General features: G+C 41.4%; 1 long non-coding RNA gene across 1 annotated transcript in view; it reads right to left on the bottom strand.

Annotated features, from left to right (window-relative positions):
• The window catches only part of LOC123276640 (uncharacterized), a 62,057-nt gene extending 58,401 nt beyond the window's left edge, over positions 1 to 3,656 (bottom strand). The window contains exons 1-4 of the long non-coding RNA XR_011494067.1: positions 3,436 to 3,656; positions 2,306 to 2,477; positions 1,954 to 2,158; positions 1,345 to 1,400 (exon numbers count right to left, since the gene is read on the bottom strand). This is a non-coding gene — a long non-coding RNA (uncharacterized lncRNA). The remainder of the gene's footprint in view (positions 1 to 1,344; positions 1,401 to 1,953; positions 2,159 to 2,305; positions 2,478 to 3,435) is intronic.
• Between the last annotated feature and the right edge of the window lie 10,351 nt (positions 3,657 to 14,007).

The following is a 14,007-nucleotide window of genomic DNA, read 5'->3' as shown; positions in this document are numbered from 1 at the left end:
ACCTCAAGATAAAAAAGGCAACGAGAGACAAAGAGGGGCAGTATATAATGGTAAAAGGGACACTCCAACAAGAAGACATAACACTTATAAATATACGTGTACCCAACAAAGGAGTACCAAAGTACATAAAGCAACTATTAACAGACCTAAAAAGAGATATTAACAACAACACAATAATAGCAGGGGGCCCCAATAGTCTACTTACATCGATGGATAGATCATCCAGACATAAAGTTAACAAGGAAATAGTGGAATTAAATGAAAAACTAGACAAGATGGACTTAATAGATATATATGGAACATTCTGTCCAAAAATAGCAGAATACACATTCTTCTCAAGTGCACATGGAGCATTCAAAGGACAGACCATATGTTTCGAAACAAGATAGGCCTCAATAAATTTAAGAAGATTGAAATCACATCAAGCATCTTTTCTGACCAAAATGCTATGAGACTAGAAATCAGCTACAGGAAAAAAGCTGGGAAAGTGACAAATATGTGGACACTAAACAACATGCTACTGAACAACCAATGGATCATTCAAGAAATTAAAAGAGAAATCAAAAAATATCTGGAGACAAATGAAAATGAAAATACACCACACCAACTCATATGGGATGCAGAAAAAAGTGGTCCTATGAGGGAAATTCATAGCAATATAGGCCCAGCTTAAAAAACAAGAAAGATCTCAAATAAGCAATCTTAAAATACAGTTAGAAAATGAAGAACCAACAAAGCCCAAAGTCAGCCGAAGGAGGGAAATAATAAAAATCAGAGCAGAAATAAATGAAATTGAAACCAAAAAAGAAAAAAGAACAGTAGAAAAGATCAGTGAAACAAAGAGCTGGTTCTTTGAGAAGATATGCAAAATTGACAAACCCTTAGCCTGACTCTCTAAGAAAACAAGAGAGAAGGCTCAAATAAATAAAATTAGAAATGAAAGAGGAGAAATTACAACAGATACCACAGAAATATAAAGGATTATAAGAGAATACTATGAAAAACTATATAGCAACAAACTGGACAATCTAGAAGAAACAGATAAATTCTAAGACTCATACAACTTCCCAAAACTGAATCAAGAAGAAACAGAAAATGTGAATAGCCCAATCACAAGTAAAGAGATTGAAACAGGTAGCTTAGTGGGAAACTACTTACCCTGACAAGGTTACCCACTCAAAGCTAACAGCCAACATCACAATTAATAGTAAAACACGGTGTATTTTTCCTCAAGACTGACTTGATTTCTACTATTTCTACTTCTCCTTTTCCTTTAATGCATGGATCCTGCTAAACCTTATAAATCCATTACAATATAAAGTGGGGAATGAATAAAGAGCTCACCTGAGGGATGTTCACTTTCTGTGGCTCCTGGGCGAGTACAGAGGACTGTGGTTCAGCTGAGGGGACAGAAAGAAGACAGGGGTCCTGAGATTTAGCTGCCTTACAGCTCTTAGATTCACCTCCTCAAATCTCAGCACCCCAGTTGGGGATCATCCTCCCCATAGGCACAGGGCCCTCTGGGCTTTGAAAAGGCACAAGAAGGATCATGGACAGGCAGCAACACCTGTCTTTGTGTGATTCTGAAATGACCACGGAGCTGAAATCTGCATTTTTTTACTGAGTGAACATAAACTTTACTCGATTGATTTAACAATAACGCATGCGTCCTTCTGAATAACAGAAAGAAATAAAAACAACCGATCCGTTGAATTAAAGTACGCCAAACGACAAGACACTATTCCTTCATTAAAGTTAACTTAGCAGAAAAATACTCAGTATGCATCATTTATCTATTTTTCTCAGTAATATTATTTAACCCCTGGTATACACAATCCACGGAAAGCCTAGTAAAAGAGATGGGAGGATTTAAGGCAGGAATTTTTAATTGTTCATTTCAGCTGGGAAGTATTTCTCAAAAGGCCCTTTTGATAGATGCTTTTGGTAACTTACCTGTGAGAGAGTGAACTGTCACCAACTGCGTTTCCCTGGACAAGTCACTGAAATTTTCAGGCCCAATGTCTTTAAATCTTTCAAAAGAGTTAGAAGTAGGTGACCTTGGAAAACTCTTCACAGATCATCATTCTTGGATCCTGTGACATCAGGATAACGTCACTAATGTCACATGTGGTGGTGGACATGTGTGACAGCAGCGCATCTGTAAATAGCGGGGGCCATTTAAGGGGACTGGAGACAGAACTTCCTCCCTCTGCCTGGTTGTCCCTTACCCCCAGACCTTGCCCTCATGGCTCTCCAACAAAGCAGCCTTTCCTGAGCAGCCTGCCCCTGGGCCACCCCAGCTCACCTGTACTTCCCAGGGACGGCCCAAATGCCCCACTGTCACACAGTGTGGTGGCTCCTGAAGGTGGCATCATCATCAAGTCTGGTTCATTCTGGGCAGGAGGATCAAGACCTGCTTCTGATCTTGCAAATCTAGCATCTGCTCCTTTCTGGGCTCTGGTCTCTGCTCTGAAGCTCTGGGGAGAGGTCTAAGGTCAGAGGGGCGCTCTCTTCCAGGTACTCCCTCACAGAGGCCCCCTGCTTCCTGCCTCACAAGGGCTGGTTTGTTTCAAGGCAACTGGGACATGGATCTGAGAAATAAATTCATCTTAGGGGCAAAAAGCCTGACTCTTGGAATTCATTATAACATTAGACTTCAAGGACAGAAAGCCTGACAATGCAGAGGGGGCCAGGCACCTCTGTCTGACCCAAGGGACCTGAAGAGACACTAGAAATCCCAGGATACATGTGACACACGGTGGGATTCCATCCACATCCTTTCCTTTACATCCCTGGGGACGCAGGGACAGGCCATGTTCCTAAGTGCTGTGAAGGCTGTAATGCCAGTCTTGGGCAGGTGTGACATCAGACAAAGCCTGAGACTGAAGCGAAGCACACCTGCCCTCGAATCCAAATTCCCTGGCTGGGAGCTCCTGACTCGAGCACATCGGGCCACCGACCCGAGCCTCGGTTTCTGGTGAAGTGGTTGTCAGGGTCCATTAAACTATCCAGTAAAAAAACAAAGCGTCCTCTAACTATAACAGCAGTTGTCACTTACTTAAGGCTTCCTACCTGGCACTTGTCTAAAATAGTGATCTATGTTTCCAAACGTCGCCGTGAAACAATCATTATTAATATTTATAGATGAGAACCCTGACTCTCGCCCAGGTTCCTTCTGTCGCCCCTGCTTACAGGTGACAGAGCTGGCACTGACCGGGCCTGTAGTGCTCCAGAGCTCGGCTCCACCGCAGACCCACGGTCACCGTCCGCCTGATAAACGCACTCCTCCCTCCCGCACCCACCGCCGCCGACACGGGCTTCTCTCCGGTCGGGCTGCAGGCAGGCTGGTCACACGATCCTCGGGCATCCCGGACCGCCCCGAACACCTGCGCCCCCCGGCAGCCCGAGGGCCGGGGTCTCCCCCATCGGCCTTACCCGCTCTGACGGCCCGCCCGGGTTTATACACCGCCGCGGGGGGCGACGAGGTCCCAGACACTTCCTGCTCCCATCCCCAAGCACAGGCACACCCTTCCCAGCTAGTCCCTCGCCCTCGGTGCGCACCCTGCATTTTCCGAGCACACCCCAAAGTTCCCCAACGGTTCTCCGGAGTCCTGAGAAGACAAACGAGGAGGCTACGGCTGCACATGCGCAGAAGGAGCGTGGCGTGCCCTTCCCAGAGTCCAGGCGGTGAACCTCACCTATTTAAAACTACATTTCCCATAGGCCTCTGCGTCTACATTTCAAGTCACTCTTGGCCTTTCCGCGAAAGCGGGATCACGATGTTCTTAAACCTTTTCTGCCCAGGGTCCTCTGAGCCCAAAGAGGTTAAGGGTTAAGCCTGAACTCTGCTGTCAAATGCAAAGGGTAGTCCGCTATTGGCTCCCGATTAAAATAGCATTTTTTTTCATAAGTCACTTGGAGGTAAGTGGGGAAATTTGAATACGGATTGGATATGGAAAATATTAAAATATCGTTACTTAAATGGTGTGAAAAAAATTTGGAGTTATGTAGGAAAATTGACTTTGTAAAAAGAAAAAGACATGACGACTGAAGTAGTTAAATTACATAGCTGTAAAATTATAATTTTACAATTTTTCAACCTGGGACCTCCACCCTGTTCCTTTACAGCCGCCGGACCCACCAACCCCTGAGCTCCATCCTGGCGCGCCTGGGGCCCAGTGTGCAGATTCTACTGAGGGTCTGCACAGGTGCTCCAGGGGTGGATGTTTATAGGAAATCTGTTGGGTCTTATACATTAACAGTGCTTCTTGCTGAATTCTCTTATTGTTTCATAAATACTTGTGTTAAATATCTTGGATTTCCATGCACATAACGACAAGTTTGCTTGCTTTTTGCTGACGTTTATAATTCTTTGTCATTCTTTAGCAAATTACACATAAAAGCACAAGAATGCTGGTTAAACTATATTAAATCAATCATAATAGACTTTAACATAAAGATCACAAAGGAGAGAAAGTGGTCACAACATATGTCATTTAACAAACATTTATTGAAAACTGACTGTACAATCGACATCATTCTAGGTGCTGGGATAGCAACATCAAATAAAAGAGAGTAAATTCCCTACCCCCATGGAGTTTATGATCAGGGTTGTTGTGGGGCCTATTAGTCAGGGTCCCCTCAAGAAACAGGTGTGAGTTGTCAAGAAACCATGGGACACTTGAGGAGAGTCTAATAAATAGGGCTCTAAAAATGTGGGTAGGGTTAGGGAAGCATCCTGTAACTAGTGTTGGTAGAGAGTTATTATCACCCCCAGGGCTGTAGTGAGAGTAGGTAACATTATCAGAACTTAGCACAAAAGGCCACCCTTATGAGAGCTGTGGTCTTAGGAAGAGAAACATTGTGAATGCCCATTACATGGCTCAGCACGGAGAGCCAAAGGAATAAATACCCAACACCTCACTTGTTCTCTTCCCTCTGATATCCTATCCTCTGTTAAGCATTTATAAACTCCATTCAATACCTATTCTTAGAATTCCATCCACATATGTCTCTTCTAGACCTTGTTGTCACCAATTTTCCAGTCTTATTCTTGTTTAGCCCCCTACTACCTGTCAACTCACTGAGCTACTGGACATAAATCAGTATAAATCGAAACTCAAGTACATGTCAGTTCTTCACAAAGTGAACTAAATATACCTCCTTAAACTCTACCCACTGGGAAGATTTTTTTCACCACACGTTTCAGAACCACCCCTAAGTGAGACTGTAATTGTAGCAGCCATAATTTCCAATGATGCCACCATACACTGTAAACCCAGTTTGAAGGAGAGTTGATGGGTATGTGGCCACAGGTCTCCCTTGGGGACTTTTGGGGAATGTTTAATTGTATATTCTTGTGACCAAGTTATGAGGAATTTTGTCAAAGGGACCCAGCCTTCCCTTTAGTCAAAGCCTCCTGTCTATAAAGTAGGATATATCAAGGATTTAGAAAGAGAATCTAAATCCCTGTTGTGGTGATTTGTGTTCGTTTTCTGCCCACAAGATCCAGAATTTCACATGTATATAGATATATATCTCAAGAAGCATCTTAGTAGAATACCCATCTATTTCATTTCAATGAACTTCATGATCAAAGAGCCACCACCACTGATCCCTTCATGTCACCACAAAAGATGGCTGCACATGAGAAACACTCTAAGAGTTTTAAAAAAACATTTGTCAGTATCCCATTAGAGAAAATACATATTTCATTGCTTTGAAATGCAACACGGGCTGCTCCTGAGTCCACAGGGGGTATACTCATATTGATTAATTTGAGCCTATCCAAACATAATTCATCCTTCCTAATCTAATATGGTAAGGATCCACCCCCTTATATGCTACCTAGTTTCTGCTTTATTGGGCAAGATCTTGAGTTCCTTTTGTGTTTTTGGTTTTTTAATTTCTGGATTTCTTGCAATTTTACTCTGAACATAGCTGGTTTTTTATTCCCATTATGGGCCTGGAGCCAGTAAGGAAGTTCGGACAGGGCCTGAGGATAGTGTGTATCTCCTTCAGGGGTAACTTATACTAGGATCACCCCTTAGGATTTGGAGAGAGAGAGAGAAGTGAGAGAGACACTGTCAGAATTCAGTTACTCTTCACTTTTTTTTCTAAGCTCCTCAAAGCAGTGACTTTTAGTATACCTTAAAGGCCTTAAAATTGCAGAGAGTGTGGCAGGTACAACAAACTTGAACTGTCTAATAAGCCTCAAAGCTGTGCAGAGGCAAGTGTGCACCTGCCAGGCAAAGTGCACAGAGTTTAGAATATCTGTTCCGACCAAGTAGTAGTATATGTTTGACCATATCCTTCTCCTCTGATAATAACTTTGGGCTTCCTAGATGCTCGGTAAATCCATGTAAGTGAAGGAATACAAGTTCTTCACCTTAATCTTGACCTCACACTGAGTCCATCCTAGCAGTAACTGGGGGAGGTGTACTTACCTGGCATTCACCCTCATATGGGTAGTGATCATTTTATAAAATATTGAGGAACATAATGCCCCTCTTGAAGATATTCTTGTATTCAAACCTTATCTGAGTGAGTAATTGAGGCAATCTATTGAGAGCCCCAGTATATTGGATCACTCTTCAAACTGTTCAGACACCTCCATCTGGGAACTGTTTCTCTCTATGCCTGTCAATATTAGATTAGTTTTATCTTTTTAGGGTTTCATGCAAAAGGAATCATACAGTGTATTTTCGTGTGGCTTTTTTTTCACTCAGGATAATGATTTTGAGATTCATCCTATAGTTGAATACCAGCAATGAAGGAACAGCCTCCCACAGGGAGAAATGACTGCTTATGAAATCAAGGGAGACTCATTGTGCCCAATGAGTTCAGCTATATCTGAATCCAAATACATGTAATCATTCCAATTTCCAGGTTCCTAGACTTTCCCAGTAAATGTCCCAAATCTCATCTAATACAACCTCCTCAAATTGTGGATGTAATAGTTATTGTAATTTTTTGAAGAAATAATGTCCAAAACTTCCCAAAGTTGATGAAACAATGTTAATTTACACATCCAAGAAGCTTACTGAACTCCAAGTAGGATAAATACAAAGATATAGTTTTACCTAGACACATCATAGTCAAACTGTTGGAAGCCACAAACAAAGAGAAAATCTTAAAAGAAGAAAGAGAAAAACAACTGAACATGTCCAGGAGAGCATCAACATAAATAATATCTAACTGCTCATCAGAGAAAATAGACCCTAGAAGGCAGAGAAATGGCATATTCAAAATACTGAAAGAAAAAATGGTAACGAAGAATTTTTTTATCCAGCAAGACTATCCACTAATTATAAAGGTAAAATAAGGACATTCTTAAATTTAAAAAGACTGGAAGAATTTCTTGATATCAGAACTGAATTGTGAGAAATACTAAAGGAAATTCTTTGGGCTGGAAGAAAATGACATCAGACAGTACCTCGAATCAGCTGGAAGAAATTAAGAGAGCCAGAAGTAATAAATTTCTGGGTTTTAAAAAGAAGAATCTATAAATATATTTTTCTCATTTCTTCTGTTAAATTCTTTAAAAGACATGAGATTGTACAAAGAAATAATTGTAACATTGTAGTATTGGTTTTGTAACATATATAGATATATATAAAAATAATAGCACATGAGGGGAAAGTAATAGAGTTACATTGGAGGAAACATTCTATATTTCATAGGAATTAAGTTAATATTCGTTTGAAATAGACCATAGTCAGTTAAAATGCATATTGGAATCCCTAGCACAGACACTGGGAAAATAGCTCAAAAACAGTAAAAAATATTCAATAGAGGAATTAAAATGATATACTGAAAGATTTATTTAGCACAAAAGAAGTTAATAAAGGAAGGACAGAGAACAAAAAAGCCTGAAGACACAGAAAACAAATAGCAAAATGGCAAATGTAACTCTGATCCTATCAACAACTGCACTAAATGTGAATGGTCTAAAAAAAACAATTAGAAGACAGAGACTGGGAAAATGAATAATAAAGCAAGATCCAACTATATGTGATCTACAAAAGACACACTTAGATTCAAAGACAAACAGAAGTTGAAACTAGAGGGATGGGAAAGAGATATCATACAAATAGTTACCAAAAGATTGCTAGAGGGTTGTATTAATACTGGACAATGTAGACTTTAAAACAAGAAATATTATTAGAAGCAAAGAGGGATATATCCAAATGACAAAATGTCCATACATCAGAAAGATATAAAAATTATCAATGCTTACAAACGTAAAAACAGAGCTTCAAGATACGTGAAGTAAAATTTGACAGAAATGAAAGGAGAAAGAGACAATTCAACAACAATACTTGGAAATGTCAACTGCCTCCTGTCCATAATGGATTAAAAAGAGGAAAGACAATCAGCAAGGTTATAAAAGACTTGAACAGCACTATCAACCAAACTAAATTAAGTGACGTGTACAGATCACTGCACTCAATGACTACAAAATACACATTCTTTTCAATAGCACATGGAACATGCTCCAGGATAGACCGTGTACTCAGCCATAAAATAAATTCAACAGATTTAGCAAGAATGAAATAATATAAAATATGTTCTCCAACCACAATGGAATGTGAGCTATCAAGAATGGAATATATCTGGGATATCCACGAACATTTGGAACTTAAATGACACCCATCTGAATAACACATGAGTCAAAGAATAAATTGGGAACAAAATTTGAAAGTACTCTGAAGTGAATGAAAATTTAAAAAATAGAATATCAAAGTCTATGGGATGTGCCTAAAGCAGTACTTAGAGAGAAATTTATACTATTAAACACCTATAATGGAAGAGAGGAAAGTCTCAAATCAATAATTTAAGTTCCTACCCTAAGAAAGGAAAGAAAGGAAAATAAACCAAACTGAAAACAAGCAAAAGAAAGGAAATACAAAAGATTAGAACACATGTCTGTGAAATACAAAACACAAAGATCAATAAAACCAGAAATTGGCTGTTTACCAGATAAAGTTGACAATCCCTTAGCTAGCATCCCCAAGGAAGAGAGAAGACAGAATTTACCAAAATCAGAAATTAGAAAGGGCCACCCACAGAGAAATTAAAGGATTATAAGAGAATATTATGAACAACTTTATGCCACAAATTAGACAATTTATAAGATATTGGCAAATTCTTAGATCCAAATTTCCAAAACTGACTCAAAGAGAAACAGAAAATCTCCATAGATCTGTAACAAACAAGAAAATTAAATTACTAATTAAAACCCTTTCAGGGAAGAAAAGCCCAGATTCGGATGACTCAACTGGTGAATTCCATTGACTATTAATGGAGAAAATAATCCCAATCTCCCACCATCTATTTCAGAAAATATCGAAGGAGAGAGCTGGTCTCACATCATTCTATTAGGCCAGAGTCACCTTGATTTCAATGGCAAGTGAAGACATCACATGCAAAGACAAGACCACTATCCCTCATGAATATAAATGAAAAATCCTCAACGATGTGTTAGTGAGTGATGTCACCAAGATGGGGGAGTAGGAGATGTTAGCCTCTGTCCTCCCAGAAAGATCAACAATTAGACTGCTACCTACCCATGATCAAAAAGAGTTCTGGGAGAGCTCTCAAGCCCTCTTAAGAAACTTTAGCAATGTAGCAGAACAAAAAATGTGAGAATAACCACACATAAAGAGAAAGAAGAACAGCTTCATTTTGCCTGCATCACCCCGTCCTTTAAGCTGGCATTACTCAGTGCTAAGAGGGAACTCCTCAGCTAGAAAGAGCTCTCCTTTCAGGGAAAGAGAGAGCAGAGTAAACGACCAGCGTCCCAGCCTTTCAGGGCACACATGAAGTACCCACTTTGGTTTCCCCCCACCCAGAGACTGGCAAAGCAGAGAGATATAGAGATGGCTAGGGACAGGGAAGAAGAGCAGGGTTTACCAATATCGGGCACACAGCAGTAAAGACCACAGTTGTGTGACCTGTTCTATAGATAACCCCAACGTGGAAGGGCAAGGGGAACAGTGCACTAAGAGAGATACACAGCTCTGTGGGAGCAGGGGAGGACCAGTCTCTGAACACGTTCCAGGAAAGGGGTCACCTTCCATGCCAAGATGAACTTTGCACGAATAAAGATTTAAGTGAGGACAGACTGAGAAGAGTGAAGAGGGGAATGGGGTGTCGACCAAATTTCATCCACCTGCAATTTTACCTACTCAAATTTTATCTACCACGGCAAGAAGTTAGTATCTAATATTTGAAAATTACTTTAAAATACAAGTATTCATACTAGTTATATAAATGGAGGTAAACAGAAGAACAGCTATGATAGAAATGGCTCAAGTGGTTTCCATGGGGAATGGAACTGGGGGGATAGAAAGGATTGGGGTTGTGAGGTTGGGGAGGGCCTGTCACGGTTCTTATAAAGCCTTCAGTACTATTTGATTTTAAAGGCACAAGTATGGATTCCTTAGATAAATATTAATTTTTAAGTGAGCTTTAAAGAATGAGTAAGGTTTCTACAAGGAGAAACTTGTAGTTTCTCAGTTTACTTTTCCTGCCACTCTAGTGCCTATGACCACAGGGCGTGGGAAAGCCCTGGCCCCGCCTTCAGAGTGGCTGTGGCTTCACGGGAACATGGATGATCTGTCCCTGTGGTACCACAGCATCACGTCTGCCTGCGATCCTGCTCTAAACCAGCAGCCTCTGTTACTGCCAGAATCCCAGCATCATCCCCCCTGGCAGTTCTTCATGCCAGGCCCCACCCACTGGACCAGACTCCTGAAATGCTGAAATGGACCTGAATCCCTACTTTCTCCATCCCTAGTTCAGCCTCCTCTTTTTATACGTGGCCCACGTCAGCCTCTGGACAGCATCCACGATGCACTGATGGTCTCCCACCAGAACTCATTTGTACATTTCTGCCTGTTCCTCCTTCACCCGCTCTCTTCCTGCAGAATGGCTTGGCTGCTCCTTGGAGCTCCTGCAGGATCGATGTATCAGTTAGAGCAGCTCTAAGGAAACATCTGGTGAGGGGGAAACAGGACTCACTCGAGGCAATTACCAGACGTAGGAGGTACTGCCGATTTCCACAACCAAATAATGCACTGCACCAAGCTCCAAGGTAGGAAACGGCAGAGATCCTAGAGCCAGGATGCTGAGGTTGGAATCCCTATAACACCACTTACTAGCTGTGTGATTTGGGGCTCTTGATTGAACCTCTCTCTGTCTCAATTTTCTAATCTGTAAAATGGGGCTACTAATGGATCATGGAGGATCCAAGCCGAAGATACTGAAATTGGTTAAGAGGTTCTTGCATTAATCCAGACAAAAGACAATAAGGGTCTGAACTGAGGCAGTGACAGGGAGGATGAAGCTGAGGAGACCGAATTAGAAAGTTATTTCGGAGGCTGAATGGCACAATTTGGTACCAACTGACCGTGGGGGATCAGGCACGAGAAGAAGAGGACAGGTAGGAGGAGAGAGAAACCATTTAAGTGTAGCTCCTAATTTTTTTATGAGGGTAGCTGAGTAAATGTGGATGCAATTAACACTGACAGTTCACAAAAGAGACTCATATTTGCTGTGTGTGTGGCAGGGAGGGGCATATTCCAGAGAGTTCTGTTGTAATGATGACATATCTCCTTTCATTTTCATCACCACACTGTGGTTCCGATCCTCAGATGACGAAAGTGTGTCTGCAGCCTGACATTTGCTACCTCACTTAATCCTCACACGAGCCCCATGAGGTAAACGTGCTGCTATTATCTCTGTGACGTGACAGGGTACTTGAGTCTCAGAGAGGTAAAGCAACTTGCCCAAGATCACACAGCACCTTGGCTGGGATTTAAATCCAAGAGGATTGGACTCCTTGAGCTATCAGCCTTCCAGTATTGCACACTGCCTCTCAAATACACTCTTCCAGAGAGGCGTCCTAGATATTTTCATCTGTGCAGTCCTCCTGCATGAAATAGTTCCGATTCTTCTACCTAATTTTCATTTGAAACTCTCCTTGTATACTCTAGAATTTGTCCCAGCTAGTGAACAGGTGTTTTACCATATTATATATTTGTCACAGCTGCTCTATAAACCTGCATGTGTGCACTGTGTTGGCACGGTGTGGTTTCTGTGTCTAATCACAGTGTTGAAAGCTACTACATGCACAGATAGATATGTATATAGAGATTAGGAACACAGAGCGGTTCCCCTTTCACATAAAAGTGCATGTGCTGTAGAGGAAGAATAGCATATGTTTAACTCTTGAGCACTATTTGCTTAGCTGATAGCTAAGTGAAATGAGGGGGTGTTAGAAAGCTGTGAATAATGTTCAATATGAATACTATAGGTTACCTGGGAAAAAGGGGTTTTACAGTATAAAATGATACTGCCAAAATCCAGCAAAAGGCTTAAAAGTCCAAACCACTCTAAACATTGATTTGACTCAATCGTGCAAGTTAGAACATTCCATTTCCCCAGAAAGAAGTCATTCCTGAGAAAAACTGTGCAAATGAAATGTAAGAAGGAGAGAGAAGAAAAAGTAAGATTGCAGATCCACAATGAACAGCATCCACTTTCATCTTTTGGGAAATTTATTTCTACCCCTCAAAAAAAGAGAGCCACAAATAATGGTTTTCCCGATGAAACCACCCCAGCTGGATCATGCTAAAAAGCTTTCAGGAGGGAAGCAGTAAGTAAATTCAACTGTTCAGAGGCACTTGGATGTCATCCTAAAGCAGCAGCCCCAGTAATCGCTGCGCCATCAACAACTAAAAGGATCCAGACTATTAGATGTGGACAACAGAGAAATAATGGATCCTAAAGAGGTCGGAAACAGAAATGATGGCATTCACCCACCACATAGCTTCAAAGCGGATGAGGGGAAAATGGAGGCTCCATTTTCTAACTACTGAACTATTAAAACACACACACACAGACTGATAAATGCCAATATCAGTTTTATCACGTAGGTGGTTAAACAGTCACTTTCTTCTTCAATATTTTGAAATATACAAGGACTTTGGTCTTCTACTAATTTCAGAGTTGAAGAGGCAGGATGGCTTCCTTCTCTGCCAACGTGCAGACTGGGAAGATTTGATGCTGGGGCACCAAAGGTTCCAGAACCTTGGAGGCAGGATGCTGGAACATAAGGCAGGCAGGGACGCACAAAATGTCTATCCGTGAGCTTAAAGAATTTTGGATAAGAACCAGTTCTGCTTCTCCAGCCAAGCTTTCACTACTTGCCAAGAACATTATGCTTCGGTAGCCCAGTGATTCTTGCAGTAAGGACCCACGAAGTCTGCTTACATCAGAATCAGCTGCATCCCTTGTTGAAATGCAGACGCCCAGGCCCCAACCTACTGAAGCAGAATCTCTTGAGGTGGGGCAAGGATTCTCATGCCACTGTCCTTGAGACTTAGCAAGGTAATTAATGTGACCAGATGTCGTGGTTTGACTGGGACAATCCGAAATTCCAAGATCTTCGAAGTATTATGATATAGACTAGGGGTCCACAAACTACAGCCCATGGACCGAATTTGGCTGCCATTTGTTTTTGTAAATGGGTTTTAATTGGAACACAGTCATGTTCGTTCATTTTTGTCTTTGGCTGTTTTGACCCTACAACAGCAAAGGTGGATAGTTGCCACAGAGACTGTATGGCAGGCAAAGTCTAAAATATTTACTATCTGGCACTTTACAAAAAAAGCTCGTTCACTCCCAATGTAGACCAAAGGTTTTCAACCATTTCTGCACATCAAAATCATGTAGGGATTTTTATAACACCACTTCCCCAGACCTAGTCCCAGAGTTTCTGAATCAACTGGCCTGGGGTAGGACTGGATATAGCTATCATTTAAAAGCCTGTTCAGGTGATTCTAATGCGTGGCCAGGAAGAGGCCAATTGCTCTAAGGGAGACTGCACATACTTTGGAACCAGGCTGAAAAGACTCTGCTCCATAATCCCTCCCTTCATAATCCGGCTGAATGTCCTTGGGCAGCCCGTGTAACTTGCGTGAGTCTCAACTGCTTTATCTG

The sequence above is a fragment of the Equus asinus genome, chromosome 14, assembly GCF_041296235.1.
Source record: "Equus asinus isolate D_3611 breed Donkey chromosome 14, EquAss-T2T_v2, whole genome shotgun sequence".
NCBI lineage: Eukaryota > Metazoa > Chordata > Mammalia > Perissodactyla > Equidae > Equus > Equus asinus.
The sequence above is the reverse complement of the archived record's forward strand: the minus strand, read 5'-3'. Positions and strand labels throughout refer to the sequence as shown.